This window comes from Rhinolophus sinicus, linkage group LG12 (genome assembly GCF_036562045.2).
Source record: "Rhinolophus sinicus isolate RSC01 linkage group LG12, ASM3656204v1, whole genome shotgun sequence".
Lineage (NCBI taxonomy): Eukaryota > Metazoa > Chordata > Mammalia > Chiroptera > Rhinolophidae > Rhinolophus > Rhinolophus sinicus.
The window spans coordinates 10,751,638-10,777,356 of record NC_133761.1 but is presented as its reverse complement, the minus strand read 5'-3'; the positions used below and the strand labels follow the sequence as shown (position 1 = coordinate 10,777,356).

Below are 25,719 nucleotides of genomic sequence, written 5' to 3'. Positions count from 1 at the left end.
AAAAAAGGGGACGTTTAATTCTGGTTGAGGGTGAACTCTGCCGCTGGTGTGAAGAGGAAGAGGCAAGAGAGGGCAGGCATGTCCAGGGAAGGCCGGGGAGCCTGGTAAGGCTGGAACCTGGGAGGTGAGGGCGGGTTGTCTGGAGGTGAAGTGCACTGGGCCAGACAGGGGCCAGATCCACCTGCCATGCTAAGCTGAAAGACACTTTTCCCTCTAGGAGACTAGGAGCAGGAGACTGATGTGGTTAGATGCGGTTTTTGAGGAAGGGCACTCTGATGGCAGTGCAGAGGATGAGGAGAGGCAGACGAGTAAGTCAGAGGGGTCCCTCTGGAAACAGCATGGAGCAAGATGCATGGAATGTGCAGTGTCACGGGGACATGGACACACAGCTCCAGGATAGTGCGGTGGGAGGTAACGTTATGTGCGGGCTGCAGAGGGAAATGCTTCTTCCCACACTTGGTATTCCCTTTTGGAGGAGGCTGCCTTCCTGAAACATGCAGGCACGTGCCCAGCTCTGCCCATGCAGTGAGGGCGTGGGCCTGGGGCCTGCCTCTGTCCTGGGAAGCAGAATGGATAAGTCTGTCTCATCCTGGGCTTCAGAATTAGGAATCCCACTTGCTCATATTTGTACTTTGCATTCTCCAGTGTCCGTTTTCATCAGTAAAAGGAGCGTGTGCTGATTCTCTATAAGGTATTTCTCAATTAATTCAGAACTGGGCTGGGAAGAGAGTATTATTATTATTGGACTTTCTCAAAGAGTCAAGAGAACAGCCTGGGTGCTATGGCCTTGACATTCCCGAACCGTGGAATGGATGCCAGCAACCACTTACCTCTGGATTACTTGATATGCAAGCAAGATTAACCCCTGTTCATTTAATTCAAGGGTGCATATCAGGCTTTCTGAATAAATTGAGTGAACACATTCCCAATGGACACAGGAGGGTCTTGACACCATTGCATTTGGACTTACAGTGAGGACAGGGCTAAGGATTGGGGTTTAGGAGCCATCGGTGTTTAGATGCAAGTGAACATCATGATACTAGGTAGGAGCACAGAGGAGGGTCATGTGACAACCATGAGAGTCAAAGAAGGCTTCCTGGACGAATGGTCATCTATGCCATCCAGAAGGATGAAAAGACAGAACCAATATGTTAAAGTAAAAGAGTGGGGATTTGGTGGGGGTAAGATGAGGTTGGGTAGGGCTACGCTCAAGGTGGGCAGAGGCACGATGCGTGTAAAGGAATTAAGCCAATGACAACATATACGCACCACCGTGTTTGCTTGCGCGGTGAAGACAAATGAGAATAGACAAGTAGGTGGGGGCCAGATCACAAAGGGACTTTTCGATACTGTTAAAGTAACCAGATGAGAAATGATAAAGACTTGAATTCAGAACCTGGCAGAGGAGATAGAAAGAAGGGAACTGATCTGAGAGAAACTTCTGAACAGGAAATGCAGACTGTGATAACCATTTGGATGATGGGGTTGAGGGCGAATGGTTGTCTGAGACGATTTATAGATTTTGGGGTACTGCAGACATCGTTACCTCTGTGACAATGTCGGGGTCCCACATCTTCCTAGCTCACAGCACCTTGATAGCGTGTGGTATATTTGGCAGTAAGGGGCAGCTGTATCCCTGAATATGCCAGGTACCCTGGGAAACATGCTTTTCCTGATAAAATGGAAATGTACAGCAGGCAATGCCTCTCTCCTTTCTTATGGCCTCATATTCAGTAGCTTCATGAAACCTTGAAATGATAAGCAGGAGAAAAAGTCAAGAGAGCAGCCTTGGAGCTGGCTTTGATGTTATCGAGTTATTTGAATGGATGCCAGCAATTGCTTACCTCCAGGTGACTTGACATGTGAACAACGTAAAGCCCTGTTTGTTTAATTCAGGGGTGCACACAGGCTTTCTGATACATTGAAAGGTATTCCATTTATAGGATGTATTCCTAACTGATACAGGAGGGTCGTGACCCCATTAAATGAGGACCTAAGAGAGGACAGGGCTGAAGACGGGGGATTCGGAATCATCAGTGTTTCGATGGGTGTGGAAGTCCTGGGTGGGGATGAGTAGAGAGTGACAAGTGAGGAGAACCCAGGAGTGACTGACCTTTTAAGAGTCCGAAGACTAGGACAAATAAGCAAAGCAGAGTGGGTGCACAGCCTGTCTATCTCAGGTAACATAAGAGATCCCATGATGCTTCACGCTGGGCATTCAACCCACTCATTCGTTCATCACTTGTTTACTGAGTGGCAACTCTTTGCTCAACACAGATCTTACTAAGGCCACAGGCTACTGGCAGCTTAGAAAGCAGACATCTTGGGAATGGGGTTCTTTGATTTCTGGGGATCCCCACGTGGCATTTCCATGTGTAGAGGAAAGGAACTGTCCCATTTCTAAAGGAACCATGGGCGGGAATCTGTGCAGAGGGTCCTTGTGGAATCCTGCCCTGGGCAGCGTGTGGGAAAAATCAGACAACCGCGTGGCCTTGAACAGTCCAAAAGTTCAACTGTCTGATCTCTAGGAGTCTTGGAAAAATCAGGAAACATAAACAAGTTATATATTTGCCTTGGAAATGTCATCAGAGTTTTCTCTGTAACTGAGCAGATTATGGTGGTGATAATCCTCTTTCTTTAGGGCCCATTTCCAGACAGATGCTTCCCTTCTCAACTGGCGTCAGTGGAGGGGAGGCGGTTGCAGTAGAAATCTTCCAGGCTTTAGTACCGAGTCTGTCAGGAGGCATCGCGAGTTTGCGATCAGAGAACCCACTGGGGCACCAAAACACCTCAATATGACCTGAGTCCTTGTAAAGTGGGGACAACAGTAATCTATGTTAGCAAGCTATGTGGCCCAGTGACCGCGGGGGCATTAATCCCGTCTCCTATTTCTTTGTAACTAAAGAAACAAGTTTGCTTCTATGGAACTTCTTGAATGACAAGCGTGGCATCTCATATTCAACTTTCAACTCTGCCACCAGAAATCTGTCTGATCTTGTGCAAGTCTCCTCCCCTCTCGGGCCTCAGTTTCCCCCTCTGTAACATGAGGGACTTGACCTAGAATAGGACTTCTGAGGTCCTTCTGTTTTGAATCTCTTGGTTGCTTCTATTAACATTGGTTTCAAATTCAGCAGCTTATAGTTTTCTCTTTTTCTTTTATGCCAGAAGGTGGTGCTATTGAGTTCTTTATGTCATTACAAGGAGCTCTCCATTTGCTTCAAGTTCTGGAAGATTCAAATTGGCCTCCCTTAGTGCTCTGAGTGGAAACTTTTGGTTGAAAGGGGTATCTTTGTAGGTCCTGGCTCTTCTGTGCCCCCGTCCCAACCCTGCCGATGCAGGATGCAATCTGGTTCAGCTCGTTTCAAGTTTCAAAGCCTTGATCAGTATTGTCCCAGAGCCACTGGCTTCAGTTCAGGGCCACAGAAGGGAGGCTGGGGGCCTCTGAGCCATTTTAGGGTGTGGGGATGACAGAGGTCTGAGAGTTGGCCCCCAAGACTGTGGCTAGTGCAGGCTACACCTGAGATTAGAGTGGCTGAGGGCCTTGGCAGAAACAGTGGCTTCATCAGAACTCACAAGACCATTCCTTACCCCTTCCCTCAGATCCCCAGCCCATATCCCCAAGATCCATCCCCTCCTTCCTTCCGAAGATCCTCTTCATTACTGAACTCTCATTACATAAACTTAAGGGTAACCACTCAAAAAAAAAAAAAAATCCAGAACTGAAATATATACTGTAATAAAAGAAGAAACAGAGGGAAACATCATAGAATACCACCACACAGAAATAATAGACAACAACAAAAAGGCAAAGAAACAATGGAGACACAGCCTTACCAGAAAACTAAAGATACAATGACAGGAAATCCTCACATATCAATAATCACCCTAAATGTAAATGGACTGAACTCACCAATAAAAAGGCGCAGAGTGGCAGATTGGATCAAAAAACTAAACCCAACCATATGCTGTCTCCAAGAGACACATCTCAGCTACAAGGACACGCATAGACTCAAAGTAAAATGGTGGAAATTGACACTCCAAGCAAATGGTATCCAGAGAAAATCAGGTGTAACCATACTGACATCAGATGAAACAGACTTCAGGGTAAAAAAGGTAACAAGAGACAAAGATGGACATTTCATAATGGTGAAGGGGACTGTACAACAGGAAGACATAACAGTCATCAATATTTATGCCCCCAATCAGGGAGCACCGAAATACACCAAGCAACTACTTACAGAACTAAAGGGAGAAGTTGACCAAAACACAATTATACTAGGGGACTTAAACACATCATTGACAGCTATGGATAGATCATCCAAACAGAAAATAAATAATGAAATAGCAGCCCTAAATGACACATTAGATGAAATGGACATAATTGACATATATAGAGCACTTCATCCTAAAACATCAGACTATATATTCTTTTCTAGTGTACAGGGAACATTCTCAAGGATAGACCATATATTGGGACATAAAACCAGCCTCAGCAAATTTAAGAAGATTGAAATCATACCAAGCATATTCTCTGATCACAAGGCTTTGAAATTGGATATCAACTGCAAAAAGAAAGCAGAACTCTCATGTCTGGCTCTCCGGATCCAATTGGAAATATGTCTTTAGGTGGTGGCAAAGAGTTCTCACATCATCACCCTGGTTTTTGGTGGGATTCCAGTTTGGGTGTCTGAGGAAACCACTGGCCTCTTGTCACTGTATCTCCCCAAGATCAGGACCTAAGAGGCACTCTTGGTGTCCTCTCACAACAAGGGGAATGTGCCCGGATGGTGTAGGCTACCTCTGCCCACAGTCAGCAATCCATTGCACTTTCTCTCAGGCACGTCATATTGATAAGGATGGATCTGCCCTTCGATCAGCTGTGATCAGGAAGTGCTCCTGACTCAGGGACCAGCTCCCAGGGTGTCTTTCTTTCTTGCCATAGGTCCCAGGGACTCATCAGCCACCTTCTCCTTCAGGAGCTGCCCCCCCCCCCCACTCCACCAGATCCCATGTTCTGTGGGAACTTTCTCCCCTGGATTTCATCTGAGAAACCTGCCATGGTCAAACCAATCTGTGCTTCCTTGTTCCCTACAAGGACAAATCAGGGATTGTGGGTTTCAGGGTTTTGCTGTGGGTCACTAGCAAGGACCAGAGAACACACACACATACACACACATTGGAGTGTTTGGCTCCAGGTCATGGTGAAGCATGGTGGCTTGCTGTATGTATATCACTTCACATCCTGCCATTGGTATATTTATCACACTTGAGGAAATACAGGATAATTATTAACTCTTGCCTTGAAAGGACACTGTTTGTGATCAGCAATTTCCTGGGTTCTGGCACTATTTTCCTTGGGTTTAGTTTCCATGGCCTTAGTTTGGTACGTCTTTTAAGAAGCCACCCAATATATCCCCAATTCTGGGACAAGAATTTCTTTTCTATTCTGGAATTCTATTCTGGACCTAAGTCCAACACCCAAGAGCATAGTTGGGTGCCAACATGCTGGGCATCGTGAAGCAATAGTGAGAAAATATTCTCTGATCTTAAGGCCTCAGGTAATTCTGCAAATCTTTCTTTCTTTTTTTCACTTCATGAAAATGCAGAGATGCTATATAGCTTGTTGCTGCAAGAACGGCCAGGGCAAAACGGTGGCCAGCAGGATGAGAGATGGAGCATCAAAGATGTCTGACAAAAGGGCTGGGGGGTGGGTCGCAGGCTGAGATCTGAGTGTGGGTATGGAGAGAGTGGAAGAGATTATCCAAAGTGCATCTCCCATATTAGAGACTGTGCAATGCAGAGACCCTGTAGGGTCTCCTGAATGGGGCCACGAGACAGCTGTCCCTTGGATGCCAACCTCTCAGAGCTCATACATGGCCTAAAGAGTACCTGCCATGTAAAATGACTTGCCCTCTCTTCTCCTTAATTCCCTCTTGTCCCCTAGAAGAGCTAGGAGTGGGGACAGATGAGTTAGGGGAAGAAAAGGCTGAACATATCACCTCAAATCCTTCAGGCCAAGACAGGTTGAGCACTGATGGCAGGATGTGAATGCAAATTAGACATGACACTATGTGTTCAGTTGGACTGGACTAAATTTTTAATATCTAAGAGTGACTGAAAAGTTATGGGATGTCCCTAAGGGATGGAAAAGGAGATGTAACACAGCATTCAAGGCAGTGATTAGACGGAATGAAGGTTTCATGTCTGTATTTCACCAGGTTTAGACTGTTCCAACGGGCCACAATTATGATTTAGCTATTTATCACCTAGGACAACTGGATATTTCTTTTTCTCATCAGCGGATTCCTCAGTTTAGGTAGTGTTAGGTTTGTATCGTACATGCAATGTTAAGAATAAAATGGGTTTTTACGATGGTGGTTTCAGCCTCCAATGCCTTCAGGAGCTGACAGGTAACAGAAATGAAGGAAACAGGCCCTCTTGGGACTGATGCACCCGAGAGCTCATGCCCTCCTGAAGGGGGCGCTGTTCAGCTCTAACCCGCTGCTCTGCGCAAACCGCGGAAGGAACTCAGATTCTTGGTTAGGAGTCTCAAATACCCGGATTGACTGTCACCACCTCTCTGTCTCCATGGTGGACTATACTAATGGCCCCAATCTTTTATCCCACTGTAAACAGCCCTTTTCTGTAGAGTGTTGGGGACACTTTCTTCTCTCTGGGCTTATTTCATTCTTATGACTTGTTTTGGCCAATGATGAATGAGCAAATAAGACACAAATGGGGCCTTGGGTTGCCCTTGTGAGTGGGTGTGCCCTTTTACATCTCCATCATCATCATCATGAGGAGAACACGCCTGAGCGAGCTACTGATCCCAGGAGGGGAGTGAGCCCAGGACAGAATGCAGAGCAGAGCTGAACTGCACCCGCCTAACCCATCATTAATCAGCTGACCCTCAGCTGACCTTCAGATTACAAAAATGAATGACTGTTGTAAGTTTCTGGGTTTTGGAATAGTTGCCTATGCAGCAATTTTATAGCTGTAGTTAAACCAATCCATCACCCATGACACTGGTAACATGGCACTATTTCCTGCTGAGTCTCTAGGTGGCCTCAGATTCTCCTACACAGCCGTCCAGGCAGCCACTATTAATCCATGGGACTAGCAGACCAGGTGAACTGTTTACCAGAGGCCAAGAGGTGACCGGGAGCCTGGGAAGGCCGCCCTGGGTGTTGGGGTGTGTTCACGGTGCCACTGGGTATCCCCTCTTCCTTGCCTTGCTCTGTCTGCCCTTGTCCTCAGAGAGTTGGTGGCCCAGCTCTTCAGCCCTCACAGCGCATCTGAGTTAGTCTGCATGGTCCCTTTTCTTAGCACTCCTACTCTGGGCTTTTTAACAACTTCAAAGAGCTTCTCACCCATATTCACTAATTAATGCATTACTCCTGTGAGTAAAAACTGAAGCAGTAGGAGAATGTCATTAGCGAGACTACCAGAGACTCAATATTCAGAATAGGTTGCCCAGAACCAGGCTCCCTCCACCGGAGCTGTTAACCCTTTCCCTGCTGACAGGGCTTCCACAGGCAAGTGCATACCAGGGTAGGAATTCCACAAACACTCATCAGTCGCGAAACACCTAGTGTGTGCTCAGCTATGCTAAGTGCCATGGGGATACACAAAGATACAAAACATGAGTTCTGACCCCAAGGACCTTCAGTTAGAGTCCTGGCAATTTATAAGCTATGCGATCCTGGGCTAAGTAGCCTCCCTGAGCCTCAGTTTCCTCATCTTTAAAATGAGATAGCAATATCTTTTGGGGGACAAAGTGAGGATAAACAGCATTCGACTACTAAGTGCCTGGGGTGGCCCTAAAAATGCTCCACTAGGATTTCTTCCTGAGGGAGCGTGACTGACTGCCAGCCTCTGCCTTTTTGGATCCCCCATGCATGGGCACCCAGGGTTTGTTTCTCCTGGGCTGGTCCCAGCTGACGATTGCAGATGGAGGTCTATTCCTGTGGACTGTGGGACTCCCCATTGGCCTGGCTGAAACTTCTTTAGGACTACACTGCAGTCTAAGACGCTTCCTAGCCAGTCCTTCTTCCTTTCCCCTCTGTTTTCACCGCTGTCCAGTCTGCATTAGAGTCCTAAAGCTCTCCTTGCTCCCCACCCCCTTGAGCTTTCATGGGTGGTATCCCCAATACAACTCTTGCACTTCTCGCTCCATTTTCCTATTGGCTTCTTCCTGGAGGAGCCAAAGTAATATAACGACACAATACCTAATATGCGTCCTGTACTGCTTTCTGCACTGGGGAGATAGCGGTGGCCAAGACAAAGTCCTAACGTTGGGAGCTGCTGGCTGGGTGGGGGGTGGGGTGGTGACACAACAGAGGATAAGTAGGCAAACAAAGAGTTACATATACTAAATTTTGACAGTGAAACTCGTGACAACGAAAAGAAAATGGAGGCTTAATCGAGATCAGTGGGTAACACTTGAAATGGTAACATTTGAACTCAGACCACAAAGTTGAAGAATCAGCTCTGCAGGTGACTGAGTTTGGGTATGTGAGGATTAACTTTATCTACCGACTTGGCTGGGTCACGATGCTCAGGTATGTGGTGAAGCATTATTCTGGATGTTTCTGTGCGGGTGTTTTTGGATGAGATTACCATTTAAGTTGGTGGACTTTGAGTAAAGCAGATGGCCCTCCCTCACGAGGGTGGGCCTCATCCAATCAGTTGAAGGCCTGGATAGAACACAGAACCGACTACCCCTGAGCAAGAAGGCGGCTTTTGGACTTGAACTGAAGCATGAACTCTTCCTGGTTTTCCATCCTGCCGACCCACACTACAGACTTTGGACTTGGCAGCCTCCGTAATTGTGTGAGCCAATTCCTTAAAATAAATCTTTACACACACACACACACACACACACACACACACACACACACACTATTGGCTCTATTTCTCTGGAGAGACCTGACTAATACAGGGTGGGAGAGTCTTCTGGGCAGAAAGAACAACAATCCTTGAGACAGTGACCATTCAAGTCAGCGAGAAGGAAGTGTGGCTGGAGCTGAGTGAGGGACAGGTGTGTGGGGAGAGACGAGGCTTCATAGAAACAAGCCATGGGAAAAGACAACTGGGAAGGTATTGGTGATTGACCTTTGAGAGGACTTGCAGTCCAGTAGTGACAGCAGGCTCCAAGGGGTTAAGACACAGGTGGGTGGTAAAGAAGCTGTAGCTGCAGGTTCAGACAACTCTTTCAGGAGGTTTAGTGTTTGCAGAAAAAAGAGAAAAGCGGGGGAGGGGTGGGGTTTAAGAAAGCAAATCTTGCTCATAGGTATGGGCAGGCGACTGAGAGAAAGATTTACATGGCAAGAGGGATAGAGGGCATAGTTGGTGAAAGGACCTGATGAAGAAAAAACATCTTGCAGACGTAATGAAGTTAAGGATTCTGAGATGAGGTCATCCTGGATTCCCCGAGGAGGGGCCCTAAATCTAATCACAAGTGTTCTTATAAGAGACAAAAGAGGACACACAAGCCACAGGAAGAGAAGGAGGCAATTTGACTATGGAGGAGGCAGAGTTGGGGAGAGGCTGCCAAAGACGCCAGCTGACACCTTGATTTAGGACTTCCGGCCTTCAGAACAGTGACGGAATAAAATGATCATGTTTTAGGCCACCAAGTTTGTGGGAATTTGCTAATGTAACTCTAGGAAACAAACACAGGTATGATCAACCCACAGTGACATCCCTTCCCCCTAAAAACCTGGGGAGCCTATGCTGCACTGGAATACTTGATTTACTGTGGGCTTTGTTCCCTCTCCCATTGTTCTGGAACTTTCGATGTGTTTCCATCTTAGAAGGCCAAGCGGTGTAGGGGAATGACATGGCCTTGGGAGACAGGCAGAGCAGGCTTTGACACACAGCTTCTTGGTGATGTCTGAGTCTGATTATCTCAGGCCTCCTGAGGACTGAAGGTTCTAATTTACATAGAATACTTAGCACAGGCCCTGGGACCGAGTAGGTGCTCAACAAATGCCCCTTCACTTATCTCAACTGGGGAATCTTAAGGTCAGAAAGTGGGTCAGTTTGTCTTTGCACTTCTTTAAGAGCTCCTGGATATAATACATTCTCGATACAAATTTGTTGTGGAAAGGGGAAGGGACGAAGAAGTACAAATAGGTTGTGACAAAGCAGTTATGGGGATGTAGGGCATAACACAAAGAATATAGTCAGTAATATTGTAATAACTATATATGGTGTCATAATGGTACTAGATTTGTTGAGGTGATAGATAGAAGAGGGTGGGGGCCAGGGTGAAAAGGTAAAGGGAATAAGAAAAAAAAAAATTTGTTGTGGGTTGACCCATGGTAGAAATATCTATTTATTGAATAACTTCTACATGCCAGGCATTCATCTCAGCATTTACACTTCTTATTTATTTAATCCTCATGGCAATTCCAAGGTATAGTTTTTGCTTTACAGGTGAGAAAAAAGAGGTGAAGCTCTGATTGGCACCAGATCTGATTTCTGGGTCTACGATAGCATTCTGACCAAGAGGCTCACTGGTAAAGAAAGTCGAATCCATCTAAATTCTTACTGTCAGCTTCCTGACAGCTAGCCTAAATCTTTCCTGCTGCAGTATGTCTGTGTTCCCCAGCCGAGTCCCCCAAGCCAAAGATTGTCCTGGTTTTACTCCAGCTTTCTTGTTCAGTGTTTGTCTTCCTTTTTCTTTTCTCACAGTGGGTGTAGGGTTAAAGCACACTGCTAAACCTGTGTCTCTTCATGGATCTTTTCGCATAACATTTAATCGCTGGTAACGACTGTGACCCCAGCGGCACTCATCTGGTGAACTTCAAGTTGGCATTTCAATTAGCTGTACTGATTGCTAGGTTTGGGCATTTCATATATTTGTGAGAAAGCTTAGCCTAAGAGCAGTCAGCTAAGGGACTTATTACCACAGTGCTTCTTGGGGGGAAATAAATAACCTCATTACAGCTTCTTTTGCTCTGGTTGAGAGTCAGCAAGAGAAGTTGAATCACTCAGGCAGTTACTTGTGCAGGGAGGAGCTAGGCGCCCACATGTAACAAGCAGGAGGGTTTTTCTCCCCTCCCATCTCCTCCCTCTTCCCTCTCCTTTCTCTTATCCTCCCTTCTTCCTTCATTTCCTCCCCTTCTCTCTGCCCCTTCCCTCCTCTCCTACCCGCTCTCTCCGTCTCCTTGCCTTGCCTCTTTTATATTTCTTCTATTTTTCATTTCTTTCTTTCCTTGACTAAAGCCTTTGGTAGAAACAATAGTAACTTAGGGTCCTCAGGCCTCATGGGCTCAGGGATGTAGATAGAGTTTCATTGACAGTAGAAACTGGAGTTTATACACACACACACTTGTGCTCCTGCAAAGTCCTCTCTTTCTCCAAGTATCCTGTGTTTTTGGAATACTGACTTTCCAAATGCACATTAGCCAATAAACATCAGCTAGGAGAGACAGAAGAGTATGGGCTTTAACACTAAATACACCTGGGTTCAAATCCCCACTCCAGAATTTATTAGCTCTGTGATCTTGAGTAAGTAACTAAACCTCACTGATTCACAGTTTTCTCATCTATAAAATAGGAATAATAAATCCTATATCATAGAGTTGTCAGAGGACAAGGGAGTAAATGTGCAAAGAGCTTAGCATAGTGTAAGAGCAAAATCATTAGTAGGCATTGGTTTTATTCTTACTTTACATACCATGGGGTTATTTATCGTCAGCAGTATCCAGCAGTCTATCTTTCCTCTTTCTTCTTTCTCCTCCTTTTTCATTTATTTCTTCTAGAACTCTTTACTGAAAACTTGATTAAGTTAGTACCTCTAAGCACAAATACCAACTTTCTACAGTTAGCCTTGAGTTTCTGGGGCTGGGACTCTGCAAGGATGAATGGGGAGAGGAGACCCGCTTCTTCCTGGGAGCTCCCTGGGGCTTTCTATCAGCTTCCGGTTCCTGAAAGCATCACCCTGGAAGCAGCAGTGCTCTCTGGGAGCAACAGCTGAATCCAGTTTGCAGTTGGATTCAGCCTCATCACTGTGAAGACATCAGCTGGGCAGCGCCCGGCCTCAGATCAAAGTCCTGAGCCCACGGAGGCTTCTAAGCTCAGAGACACCAGCCCCAGCCCTTCTCTGAGGTCTGAGTTTCAGCAACATGACCCTCTTCTCCAAGTTTCCAAGTGTTACTAATTAATTATATCACTGACACATTTTTAGCCAGAGTCATTAAGAAAAAAAGAGAGAAGGCCTAAATAAATAAAATCAGAAATGAAAGAAAACTTATACTGACACTACAGAAATGCGAAGGATCATAAGCAAATACTTAAGCAATTATACACCAACAGATTGGACAGCCTAGATAAAATGGATAAGTTCTTAGAAACATACAATCTTTTAAGACTGAATCAGAAAGAAACAGAAAATCTGAACAGACTGATTGCCAGTAGCAAAATTGAATCACTATTCAAAAATCTCCCAACAAAAAAAGTCCAGGACCAGATGGCTTCACAGGTGAATTGTACGGAAACATTTAAAGAGTCTTTGTCAAACTAGTCCAAAAATTCAAGAGGAAAGAATTCTTTCAAACTCATTCTATGAAACCAGCATTACCCTGATACCAAAAACCAATAAACACACTACAAAAAAAGAAAATTACAGGCTAGTACCCCTGATGAACATGGATACAAATCTTCTCAACAAAATATTAGTAAACCAAATTCAACAATACATTAAAAGGATTAGACACCATGATGAGTGGGATTTATTTTAAGGATGCAAGGATGGTTCCATATTTGCAAATCAATCAATATGATACATCACATTTACAAAACAAAGAATAAAAATCATGTGATCATCTCAATAGATACAGAAAAAGCATTTAACAAAATTCAACATCCATTTATAATAAAAACTCTCAATAAAGTGTGTATAGAGGGAATGTACCTCAACTTATAAAAGCCGTACATGACAAACCCATAGCTAACATCATACTAAACAGTGAAAAGCTTTCACTGAAAGCTTTCTCTCTACCGTCAGGACAAGACAAGGATACCCACTTTCCCACTTTTAGTTAACATGATATTAGAAGATCTAGCCACAGCAATCAGACAAGAAAAAGAGATAAAAGGCGGGTGGGAGATGAGGGTAAAGGGGATCAAATATATGGTGATGGAAGGGGAACTGACTCTGGGTGATGAACACACAATGGGATTTATAGATGATGTAATACAGAATTGTACACCTGAAATCTATGTAATTTTACTAACAATTGTCATCCCAATAAATTTTTTAAAAAAAGAGATAAAAGGCATCCAGATGACAAAGGAAGAAGGAAAACTGTCACTAGTTACAGATGACATAATACTATATAGAGAAAACCCTGAAGATTCCACCAAAAGAACTATTAGAATAAATGAATTCAGTAAAGTTGCAGGACACAAAATTAATATAGAGCAATCTGTTGACTTTCTATACCCTAGTAACAAACTATCACATGGAGAAATTAAGAAAATAATCCATTTACAACTGCATCAAAAAGAATGAAATACCTAAATTTTATCTAGGTATAATTTTATACCTATAAATTTAACCAAGGAGGTGAAAGACTTATATTCTAAAAACTGTAAGACATTTATGAAAAAAAATTGAAACTGACACAAGTAAATGGAAAGATCTACCATGCTCATGGTAGAAAAAATATATATAATTAAAGTGTCCATACTACCCAAAGCAATTTATAGATTTAGTGCAACCCCTATCAAAAATACTGATGGCATTTTTCACATAAATAGAACAAATAATTCTAAAATTTGTATGGAAGCACAGAACACCCTGAATAGCCAAAGCAATCTTGAGAAAAAAGAACAAACCTGGGGTTATCACAGTCCCTGATTTCAATATATATTACAAAGCTATAATAATCAACAACATGGTACTGTCACAAAAACAGACACATAGATTGATAAAACAGAATAGAGATCCTAGAAATAAAACCAAACTTACATGGTCAATTAATCTCTAACAAAGGAGGCAAGAATGTACAGTAGGAAAAAGACACTCTCTTCAATAAACAGTGTTGGGAAAACTGAAGAGATATATGCAAAAAATTAAGCCAGACCACTTTCTTGCATCATATACAAAAATAAACTCAAAATGGATGAAAGACTTAAACATAAGACCTAAAACCATAAAACCTGTAGAAGAAAACATAGTTAGATGCGAGGTCTGACAATTAAGTTTGCGAACTAGAAAACAGTGCTACATACCTCCTTGCTGAATATCACTATGGTCACCTTCAAAGTACTCCCCTTGGGAAGCTATGCACTGACACCTAGTCCACCCTTCAAAGCAATTTTGGAACTCTTTTTCTGGAATGGCCACCAGAGCTGTTGTTGTATTACCCTTGATGTCCCGAATGTCATCAAAATGTCTTCCTTTCAATATTTCTTTTATCTTGGGGTAAAGAAAAAAGTCATTGGGGCCAGATCAGATGAGTAGGGAGGGTGTTCCAATACAGTTATTTGTTACTGGCTAAAAACTCCCTTACAGACAGTGCCGTGTGAGCTGGTGCATTGTCGTGATGCAAGAGCCATAAATCAATTGTTGGCAAAAAGTTCAGGTCGTCTAACTTTTTCATGCAGCCCTTTCAGCACTTCCGAATAGTAAACTTGGTTAACTGTATGTCCTGTTGGTACAAATTCATCATGAATAATCCCTCTGATATCAAAAAAAGGTTAGCAACATCGTTGCAACAAGTTCGTGAACTTAATTGTCAGACCTCATATGTCTGGATGTGAGGCTTGGAGCTCTGGTGACCATCCTATGACCACAAAGGACCAAGCTACCTGAGGATTGCGGAGAGAGTGATGAGAGCCTCTGGATGCTATCTGACAGGCACCACAGAATTTATCATCGACCTCTGGATTTCTTGTTCTTATTATAACTTTTCTCTGGTTTAAGCCAATGGAGCTGGGATTTCTATTTCTTGAGGTTGAAGGAATCCTAAGTGATGTACTCATTTGTGTTGTGGTGAATATTAAATAAATTAGCCTATATAAAACACTTTATACACTGCTCGGCATTTAATAAAGATCAATAAATGCTAGCTTTAATAAAAAACATGACTAAACCCATTATATCTGTCACCAGGAGTAGCCTAAGGTGTAATTCATGTTTCACTTGGTTTTTCAGACGTTCTTACAAAACAGAAAAATAAAGGATATGGAGGCCAGCTGTTATGTAGAGAAAAGTTGACAGATTTTTTTATATTCATGATAATTTCCTTAGGCTAGATTCCTAGAAATTACATAGCTGGACACAAGCATTTTAAATTCTTTTTGGACATATTACCAAATTGCTGTCCCAAAGGTTGAACGATTTTACACTATACCCAGCAATCTCGTGAAATGCCTCTTTCACTCATCTTGGTCAGCATTTGGAATTATTATTTAAAATACTGTTTTTTAAATTTTTGTTCTGTTTTTGTTTTTGGTATTTTGGTTGGCAAATTGTGGAATTATCATTTTAATTTTTTTTTTTTGACTAGTGGTAACTTTTAAAGTCCTTATCTAGGTTTTAAAACTCCTCTGGGGCTGGTTGAGGTTTAGGAGTGCTCACCATTATGGGTTGTGGGAGTTCGGGAGGGTGTGCTTTCCTACCTCCCCAGTAATTTACAGTGATCTGCTGGTTTGAAGTGATTAAAGGACTTGAAATAATCAGACTTTGTAGCATCCTGGATCATCTTGATTTTCCTGGCTATGTTTCTCCTGAACTTCTTGTGTTCTCTCCCTTAATGGGAACAGAAAAAGGGTAGCCAATGGTATGGATAGTATCTTATTACCAGGGCTGCTCTAAGGTATGTAGGGGGGCCCAGAAGATACTTTTTACGAACCCCGCTGTCTACATAAACAATTTGAGTCACCCCAAAGCAATGTGTCAGCACCATTTTGATGGACGAATCTTGCCTAATTCCCACAAAAGATATACCACACTGACCAGTGGGAGTAATCCTCTTCTTAGGCCATCCTCCTGAAACCAGGGCTCAGCCATTACGTTCCTGAACAGTTTAACAGGCAAAAGTCTTGGAAATCCATGGGGCATCTGGTCAACCCCATACATCGTAGGAGTGGGAATGGAGAGTTGGAGAACATCTCAAAAGGAGGAAACAAAGCCCAGGGTCCATTCATGATCCAGGCCGAGTGCATCCTGTCTGATGACATTGCTTACCCAAGGCCCAGTTTAGACACCAGAAGTGTCTTTAGCAAATCAGTAGGAGAACACTCTAAATCATGTGGGTCCTCTTGCCTGGATCTAAGGGATACTTATTATTATCACTATACTAATAATAGCTAATGATAAATGTGCTTTCCTCATGTACCAGGCCCAGTGCTAAATGTTTTACATTGAGTTAGATATTCTTATTCCCTCATTGACAAATGCAAAAGCAGTGCTTAGATGTTCACAGATTGGCTTGCTTAGGCGGTCTGACGTACTGCAGGTGTTCTAACCAGCTCTGGTGCAGTGTCTTAGCTCCAAGGTGAAGACCCCTCTAGGTTATCTGTCTCCACCTAGGAGTTCCCCCTTCCACTTGCCTTTTCAATCTCTTTTACTTCCAGAGGGTCTCGCATCTGTTCTTTCCCATTAGTTCTGTATCTAATGACCCCCATGTCAGCCCCTTTCTTTGATGGCATTTCCTATTATAAATGTCTTCGTATGTTCAGAAAGATCTTTTCAAACAACATTTAATTATGGTTGCAGACTATATTTCTTTTTAGAGGGCTGACTCTGAAAATAGTACAAATAGCAGGGTTACCGGCATCCACAAAAGACCTCTCTCCCTGTACGCAGGCCTGCTTAGCACTTGGGTTTTTGAATAGCTGCCCCAAGAGCTTTGAAAAATGTTTTCCCATCTCCATTATTTTTCGAGGGAAATGTCAAATGAACATATAATTTCAGAAAAAATATCTCTAAGTTAAAATACTATGTAATTGGCAATTGTGGGTCTCTTCCATGACTCCTCATCTCATCATAAGATATTCATTCATTCTTGTACCTGCTGGGAAATTCAACAATGGCACATAAATAGCAAAATGGAAAATTTTGAAGTCTGCAGTAATTTCTAAATTGCTACATTTCCTCTCACGTTTAAAAAAATAATGTCAAGGTGTGCTACCTGATTCCCCTCCTTCACGCCCCCACAAAACATATTTGGGAAATACAGACAGAAAGTGAAATTTGACTATATCTGTCTATATCTATCTATCTATCTATCTATCTATCTATCTATCTATCTATCTATCTATCTATCTGTCATCTATCTATCTATCTATCTATCTATCTATCTATCTATCTATCTATCTACATACAACATGGCGTGCTGTTTTGGTGTGCAATTTGCAATCATGTTAAAGTAATTGGACTGTTAGTCCACCATTGGTCAGAGGAATTTGCATTATACAAGGATCAGTATGAATTTTTCATTCTCATATGAAAGAGACCTCATTTTATTTGCTTTGCTTTGCTGAAGATGGTGAGTAAGAGGGCTGAAAGCTTGGCATTCAGCCACAGAGACTGCAGCCTGAATATTTTACATTCGTCAATGGGATTCCTTTTGGCATCTTATCAGAACACAATGAATTTGATTTTCGAGAGGCAGGAGATCCTCTGCACCATTTTTCTTATAACAGAAACATCTATTGTGTGACCCAATGGGATGGTTTGAATTCATCTAGCTTATGGTTCTACTTTCAATTGTCAAACAGTTACACTTTCTCCAACTTTTGACACTTCCATTTTATGTGATTCTTTGGGGAGGGAATTGTGGCACCTAAGATTTAATTTAAAACCTGTTTATTGTAATAGGCAAATACCATGCGAGCCATTCGTTTGAATCTCTGAGGGCTGAGATGGTTGCATTTGGAAAAATACAAAGGTTTAGCAGGGATGCAATAAGCCAGGAGAACTGACCACTGAGGGGAAAGGACAGCCATGGAAAAAGGGCACTGCTGTATTATCACAGTCCAGTCGGAGGTACTTTTAGATAGGGGAATAAAAGGGGTTCTTTTTTCTTCCTCCCGTACAAAGCACAGAATCAGAATCAGTGTACACAGAGGGCATAGGAGGTTGATTTCATCTTAATCCAACAATGAGCTTCCTGTCTATTCTGTTTGTCTCGCAATAGACTGGGCTGCCGCAAGGAGGTAAGTAGTCAAAGCCACCACCCACAGCAACCCTGGATGGTAGGCAATGTGATAACATTTACCTGGCAAGAAACCTGAGGCTCAGAGGCTCTGTGGCCAGCCTGCCATCCAGCTAGTATGTGCTGGGTTTGGAACACAGGTCTGTCTGACCCTAAATCTTGTGATTTCTCCACTCTGCCAACCTATCCCCTTATAATCTCAGTGAGTCCCCATTGTGGGAAGTCCCCATGTAGAGACAAGTTGGCAGGGGAAATTTGTACCCTGGGTAGAAGTTTATTGCTGACTGACCTTTCAGGTCCCTTCTGCTTCTAAGGTTAGTGATGGTGTGATCTTGTGACTCCAGCAGTCTCCTTGCTGGGACAAGACAGAAAAAGAGGAGATGTCTGTTTTCACATCAGTACAGAGATTTTTGCCCTTTGCAGTTACTTCTCTGAGTGAGTTTCTCCTTTCTTAGGTCTCTCATACATCATGGCTGGGTCCCCTTCAGCACCTAATATCCCAGACCCTGTCTACTTTGTACCAATGTCTATGTCGTCTGCCAGACTCTCAGGGATGTTAGGAGCCATCTTTGGGTATCTCTTCCTTCCCCTACATCAACCTCCCCACTCCCAGGATGCAGGGAGTGGGGAGGTTGATGTAGGGGAAGGAATTCCAAGACTTCAATGTTCTTGGAATAAGTGAACGGATATAGTGATTTATTTTCCTAAAGCATCTTTTACCATCAAGCTGGAGATGTAAAAACCCAGAGAAAATGGAGTTATGCCTCTGAGACCAATGATTTCAAAGGGGGAGATGCCACCATGGGTATTGGAGGTGTACAAAATGACCCTTGACTGTATAATTATAAGTGATCCTAATGTAGCAAATGAGGTAGACAACTATAAAAATTAATATGGCAACATCAGAAAGAGTAAGCTGAGGCTCTATAAAAGCGCTAAAAAAATTTGAAATTGAGTTTAGCTATGTTTAGAGTAGGAAGCAGAACAAAATATATATATTTCTATAGCTTGGGTCGAAGGATGTCATAAGAACGTGACAGAAGGAAACATATGTGTGACTGTGTTTTCATCTTTTTGTTCCCCCAGTGGCCAACCCCTGAGCTTTTCCATCTAACCCACTTTTCTAGGAATTTTCTATACCTTTGACCAAATGATTTACATTAGAGTTGTCATAAAAGTGTAATTTGATTTGGTCCTCAGCTCGGTTACCTGGTCCAGGGATGGACTGTTAGCTTAGGTTTAGCCAATGAAGCCTTTCCTTGGAACTTTTGGAACTGGGACAAAAGAGATCTTGAGGGCTGTCAATTTCAGGTGACCAAATTCCTAAGACAGAAAAGTGTTGGACCATGCAGTGGCCATATTTCCCATTACTATAAAAGCCCAGTCTGTAGTGATAGAAGCTAAAGGAACCACAGAGAGAAGGGAGGGGATAGAAGCCAGTATAGGAGTTCAGGCAAGTTCCAGTCCGTGGGTCCAATGCCGTCAGACCCTGTCACACTCTGGCTCTTCTCCATTAGGTCAATTAACTTCTTTATTTCCTGTGCATAAGGAAGTTGGAGATGGTTCTCTCTTACTTACAACAGAAGCATTCTAGAAAATACACTTGCCCGTTAAGATGAAGGGAATCAACTGGAAATATTAGAGAGCCCCATGTGGATTCAGGAAAGTCCCCCCAAAAGGACTGGAAGTGTTCAGGTGTCTCAGCCCAGAGCACTTCCATCCAAGGGCGTTGAGAGTGTTTATGGCATGAAACAGAGCGCTCTTCCTCAGAGATCTTTCAGGAAACATGGAGGATGTGGGAGGGGTTGGGTAATGGGAAAAAGAGATGAATTTCCTAAAAGGACACCGATGGGAGTTCCTTTCCCATTTTTGCATCCCACTTTACCTACTCTCTCTGATCTTTATTTTTTTTTTCTCTGTATAATACAGACACTATGACACCTCACTGCCTTAAGGTGCTTTGTACACCTTTGCTTTCTGTAGAAAGGTCAGGGTTTGTTATCCTCATAAGCTGGCTAAAGTAACAAACAGAAAGCAATCGGCAGCTTCTCTTATTACCAAGTCAGACTCAGGTAATAATTGTTAATGACAAAATGCTTAGAACTACACTGTACCAAATATTGATTAATTGTCCATTAGCTTCCCCCCCTTTGGAATAAGGTACTCTTGTATGTAATAGCAACTGTATCAGGGTGGGGTAGCGTTATTACACATTTTTACAAGATTGAAACAAATCTTGTAAAATTTATTGTCCAGCTTGTTGCAAACACTAGACAGTCCTGAAATAAAGGAGTCCACCCTCCCTCCATAAACCTCGTTAGCCACTTATTTCATGAAAAGCAAGCTAACTAGCATGGCAGAAAATGAGATTTCAGAGAGGAGGAAGAATGCCTATGCAGTAAGAGGCCATGGAAATCAGGACGATGAGCTCAAAAATAACAAACGCAGCAGATAATAAAGACAATTTATAAATTGGAGAGATGTCCACTCATTCACCAGGACGTGGAGATTCTCCCTCCTTCATATCTGTGTTCCATCTCTCTCTCTTTAAATCCCTATTGACAGTTTTCGAAGTCCAAGTCTCCATTAAATCTTCCTAAATTACTGTAACCAGCTACCTCGTCCCCCCAACCCCTACACTTGGCGAACACCCATCCTCCACTCTGGAATTTCAGCTTGGAGACAGATGATGGGGTCCTGCAGTCACCTCCCTTCCTTATCTCTGCCTTTCATCTTTTCCCATCTTTCACTGGGATAACAAAGGACAGGCTTCTTTAACTCCTTTCTCTTTTTTTTTTTTTTGGACTGGGACGTCCCTTCTATAAAGTGCAATAGCAATTACACCAGGACAACTCCTGAGATGTTCAAGGAAAGAGATAAAGGAATTTAGAAAAATCTCTTTCTCGATGAAGCCCGCATTTCAATACTATTGTTTGGTTTCAAATTAGCTAGAGTGATTCTTTCCTTGAAGTCCTGTTATAATCTTCTTCCCTCTCTACCCCAGGAGTGGCAGATGGACCATTGAGATGGATGACACAGATTATGTATACAGAAATGCAAAAGAGAAAAACCTATTAATTGCTTTAAAATGTTATACTGATGGTTATCCTTATTTTACAAAAGAGGAATCTGAGGCTCAGAGAAGTTAATTTCCCAAGCTGTGGAGTTAGGGACAGGCAAGATTAAAATCTCAGGAACATGCCATTTTCAAGGAGGTCTTACAGAATGATTAAAGGCTCTGTCGAATGGAGAGGGAATTTGGAGTGCCCAGGAGAGGAGAAGTAATGGTTAGAGAAAGGGGCAAGAAGGTGGATGGCGAGTGTAGGTGAGGAAAAGGTAGTGAATAACCATTTTATATAACCGCCTCCTATGCCCCATGGTTAATGGTCTCTTCGACAATTTAGATTTACTAATATTACTTCCATGTAAATACCCCCTTGGTCTCCCCTCCCTGCTCCATGCATTCTGTGGTGAATTTTATGATATGTGCAAATTCTTGGTGCTGAGTGACTTTCTTGTTTTTGGTGGGGACGGAGGGGTCTCATAAAAGGGGCTGAATGTCCCATCTGGGTAGCCCCCCTCGACCGAGAAGACAAGCAGAGACAGCCTAGGCAGTAACCTAGGAGGTAGAGAAAGTCATGATGTTGAATGATGTTGAAATGAGACCTCAGGGTCATTTGTAGAAATTTTGTGGGGAGGATTTAAACTAACAGAGCCAATGGAATTGAGAGCTCTGAGCTCTCCTAGGGGCAGGTGGGCCCCAGCTGATCTCTGCATTACATCTGTCCTACCCCCTACACCCTATATTCTTGAAGTGTGAGGACCAGACTGTCTTATTCCCTTCTATCCTAGAACCTCACATGGTTCCTGTTTCACAGCAACAATAAATCAATGGTTCGTTTGACAGAGATGCCTGAGAAACCTGGTCCAGTAGGATCATGGGGGCTGAAACCTGACTGAAGTAGGTTTAGGAGAAAGTCTGAGATGGAAGTGCAGAAGTAGGAGACATCAGCTACATATCCAAAAATTGGGGCAGTGGTAGCTAAAGTAAGCAGCGTGGTTGGAAAAACGTTGATTTTTCTTGTTTTAAGAGGAAAGATACATGGCTCACGAATATTAGTAGGCCGAGAGAATGGACATGATATTCCTTTTAGAACAAATTGGTTTTTCCCTCCTCAATTACATACAAATACGCACTCTATTAACCAATTCATGTGAAACAGTCACCCAGCCATCATTAACTCATCACCTTATCTGTAATAGTTATCGTTATATAACTTTCCTTCTTCAAGTCTTTCAGGATTTTCCAGAGCCTTCTGTTTACAGTTCACAGTTGACAATGTGGTGGTCCTTCTTGACCTGGTTCTTGCTTAATTCGCAGGCCTATCATCACCTACCCGCCAGGATGCCACCATCCAGCTATATTGCGCCACCTGTAGTTTCCAGAGGGCGCTACACTCTTTTACATAAATGACCTGCCTTCCGGTGTTCTCTGCCTGCAATTTCCTTTCCCACCCCCTTTTTCCTTGGGTAAGTTCTCCTCTTAGCGCAGGTGACACCAGGCATCTTGTTGTTTGCAGAGCAATTCTTGCTTTCCTCTTGGCGAATAGAGTGATTTTCGGTTGAGTAGCTGTCGAGATTCTGTGTTTTTGATGGCAGGGACCATTGTGTTTTGTCTCCATGTCACTGTTTCTTAGTCTGCCACCTATAGGGCTGCAGTAATTTTTTATCTGCTGAATGAAGTAAGAGCAAAGGACATTTGACCACTTGTGGCATGCATTATTTCAAAATTCTACTGCCTGTTTCCATTTTATGGTTTTAAAAGACATTTTTAAAAATTGTATGTTATATTTATGACTGTTTGAGTCTAACTTCCTTTTGCTCATATCGCCCTGCTATCCATTTCAGGCCTGAATAGAGTTCTCGGAGGCAGTTATGGTAACAATGGATGCACAATACTTTGATTTTTTCTTCCTCTGTAATTGCCACATCTAAGGACCACATCCTCTCCCAGTGTATACAGCATTTGAGCCGATTAGTCAGCCTGTCAAGAATAGCTGTTTCTAGTTTCAAGTGATAATATTTAGGGCAGCTATAAACATCTTTGCAGAACTCATTTTTTTCCTTTAGATTAATTTCTTGGGATAAATTCTCCAAATTGATATTCTTAGGTCAAAGAGTGTAAACATTTTTATGACTCCTGTCACCACTTGCCAAATTGCTTTCTGCAAAGATTATGGGACTTTTTAGGGCCACCACCAAACTTATTTTTCCTCTGCTGTCTTGATGACATTTGGCCATTTGAAAAAAAGAATAAATAAATAGATTGGTTTTAATTATTTTGGTAGATATAAAGTAGATGTTCAGAATTGTTTTAATGTATATTTCTTTATTAGTAAGAAAACCTGTGTTGCACATTTGTATTTTTTTGAGCCAATTAATTACAAATATGGAGATAAATCATTTGAATGCAGAAATAAAAGAGTAAGTACTAATCCTGAAAAAAAAGCTGAGATAATTGGTGGAGAGAAATAAAAAAATATTACTGAAGAACAGGAGGTGAGTTTATACTTGTAAAGATGGACAGGCACATTTTCTCCTAAGAGAGGCCTAAAAGAAGACAGACAAGATAGGTAAGAGAGAAGAGACACAATAATAGGAAATGATAAGTAGCATTAATTAGGCATTTAATATATTAGTGTTACTGTACTAACTGCTTTCTATGGGTTCTCGCTTTTAATCATCAGAACCACCCATTGCACAGATGGGGAAACTGAGGCTCAGCAAGATTAGGTGGCCTGTATATTGTCGTAGAGGAAGCCTGTGTTGGGCCAGGTTTCAGACCCGATTCTAGAGTGTATACCCTTCATCACGATCCTGCACCTTATAGCTGAGTTGTGGGAGAGAAGGTAAGTTTCTTTGTGATTCTGATTCAGTAAAAGAGAGGCAGTGATGACCTTCTGAGAGGGGTCAGAGTAAGGAGAGTGTTTCGTGGACACAAGATGACAGCAGCAATTGTGGGCTGCATTTTGATATGAACCTGGTTAGCATATTTCTGTGACACTGTCAACAGTAGTCTGGGCTTTGGAAGGCAGAGGAAGAAAGGACAGAGAGGGATGTGCTATGTTTGTGTGTTGTTGGGTTGCAGCTGGACCTGGAGAAAGGGGTTCCACATTCTAGATCCAAGAGGGCAGGATTACAGTGGCTGACAGAGCTGTTCAGGTCACACAGGGACCCACCCATGGCCACAGGGAATGGCTATCTGCACAGTTCAGTTACCACTGCAACTATTAATACCATGACTACTGTGTTCTCAGGATTCTCCTGAGACACTGAACCAACAGGCTATGTGTAAAAGGAGATTTATTATGAGGCATTAGATCCCGCAGTTACGGAGGCTGAGAGCTCCCACTGTCTGCAAGCTGGAGACCCAGGAAAGCCAGGGGTGTAACTCAGTCTGTCTGAAGGCCTGAGAATCAGGGGAGCTGATGGCATAGATCTCAGTCTGAGGGCAGGAGAAGATGAGATGAGAAGTCTTAGCTCAAGCAGTGAGGGAGGAAAAAAGGGGTTTTGTTCAAGTCAGGCCCCAAAAGGACTGGATGTACCCACCGCCATCTGCTTTACTGAGCCCACTGATTCAAATGCTAATCTCTTCTGGTAACGTCCTCACAGACATGCCCAGAAATAATGCCTAATCTGGACAGCCGGTCAAGTTGACACATGAAATTAACCATCACAACTACAATAATAACTGCCACATAACATACTGATCAGACAGAAGGTGCCAGTCTGCGCTCGGGGCTTTGTGTGGCTTATTTAGCCCTGCAGACAACTGTCTGGGGCAGCATGCTGCCCTGTACATGTCTGTGCTCAGACGCACGGCCGCCGTTTCCTGCTCTGCTCTGCACTGCAGAGGATGGACCCCTGCGGACTCCACTTCCAAGGCTGTTTTGCCTCCTGGCTGCTGTTAGGCCAACGAGGGACATCACCAGCAGTGGCTGGGTCTCCTTCATGGCTCAGTGCCTACCACCCAGCCCCTCGAACTATGGTTCTGGGCTCAGAGGTGGGCCCCCCGTGGCTCCAGCTCCTGCCTATGTGACAGGTGCTATTATTATCCTCATTTGGCATAAAAGATAGAGAAGATACTTTCCCAAGATTGCCAGCTAGAAAGTGATGATGCTAGAATGCAAACCCAGGCAGTCTGATGAAGGAACTGAGGCTTGGAGAGTCAGGAAACAAGTCCAAAGCCACACTGCTAGAAGGTGTTGGGGCCAGAATGCGAAAGCAGGCTGCCTGAGAACAGCCGTGGCAGGTGGGGGACGCAGAAAACTCCTTTGTCCCAGATTTTGCTGCCTCTGAGTCTGGAAGCCTGGAGGCCAACACTGCCCCACTGCCGGCTGCGCTGGGAAGAAGACAGAGAATGAGGAGGAGGGAAGAATGCAGAACCTCTGTGCTGACTCGTCTGAATGGTCAAATCCACACTGTGGCCATCGGAGGCTGGGCTTTGACACACAGGCTCCTTGCCCTAGCCAGCCAGCCCTGA

The 25,719-nt window shown here is 43.3% G+C and overlaps 1 long non-coding RNA gene across 27 annotated transcripts in view; it reads right to left on the bottom strand.

Moving 5' to 3' along the window:
• LOC109443351 (protein LRATD2) overlaps positions 1–25,719 on the bottom strand; it is a 530,125-nt gene that overhangs the window by 37,192 nt on the left and 467,214 nt on the right. The window lies entirely within an intron of this gene.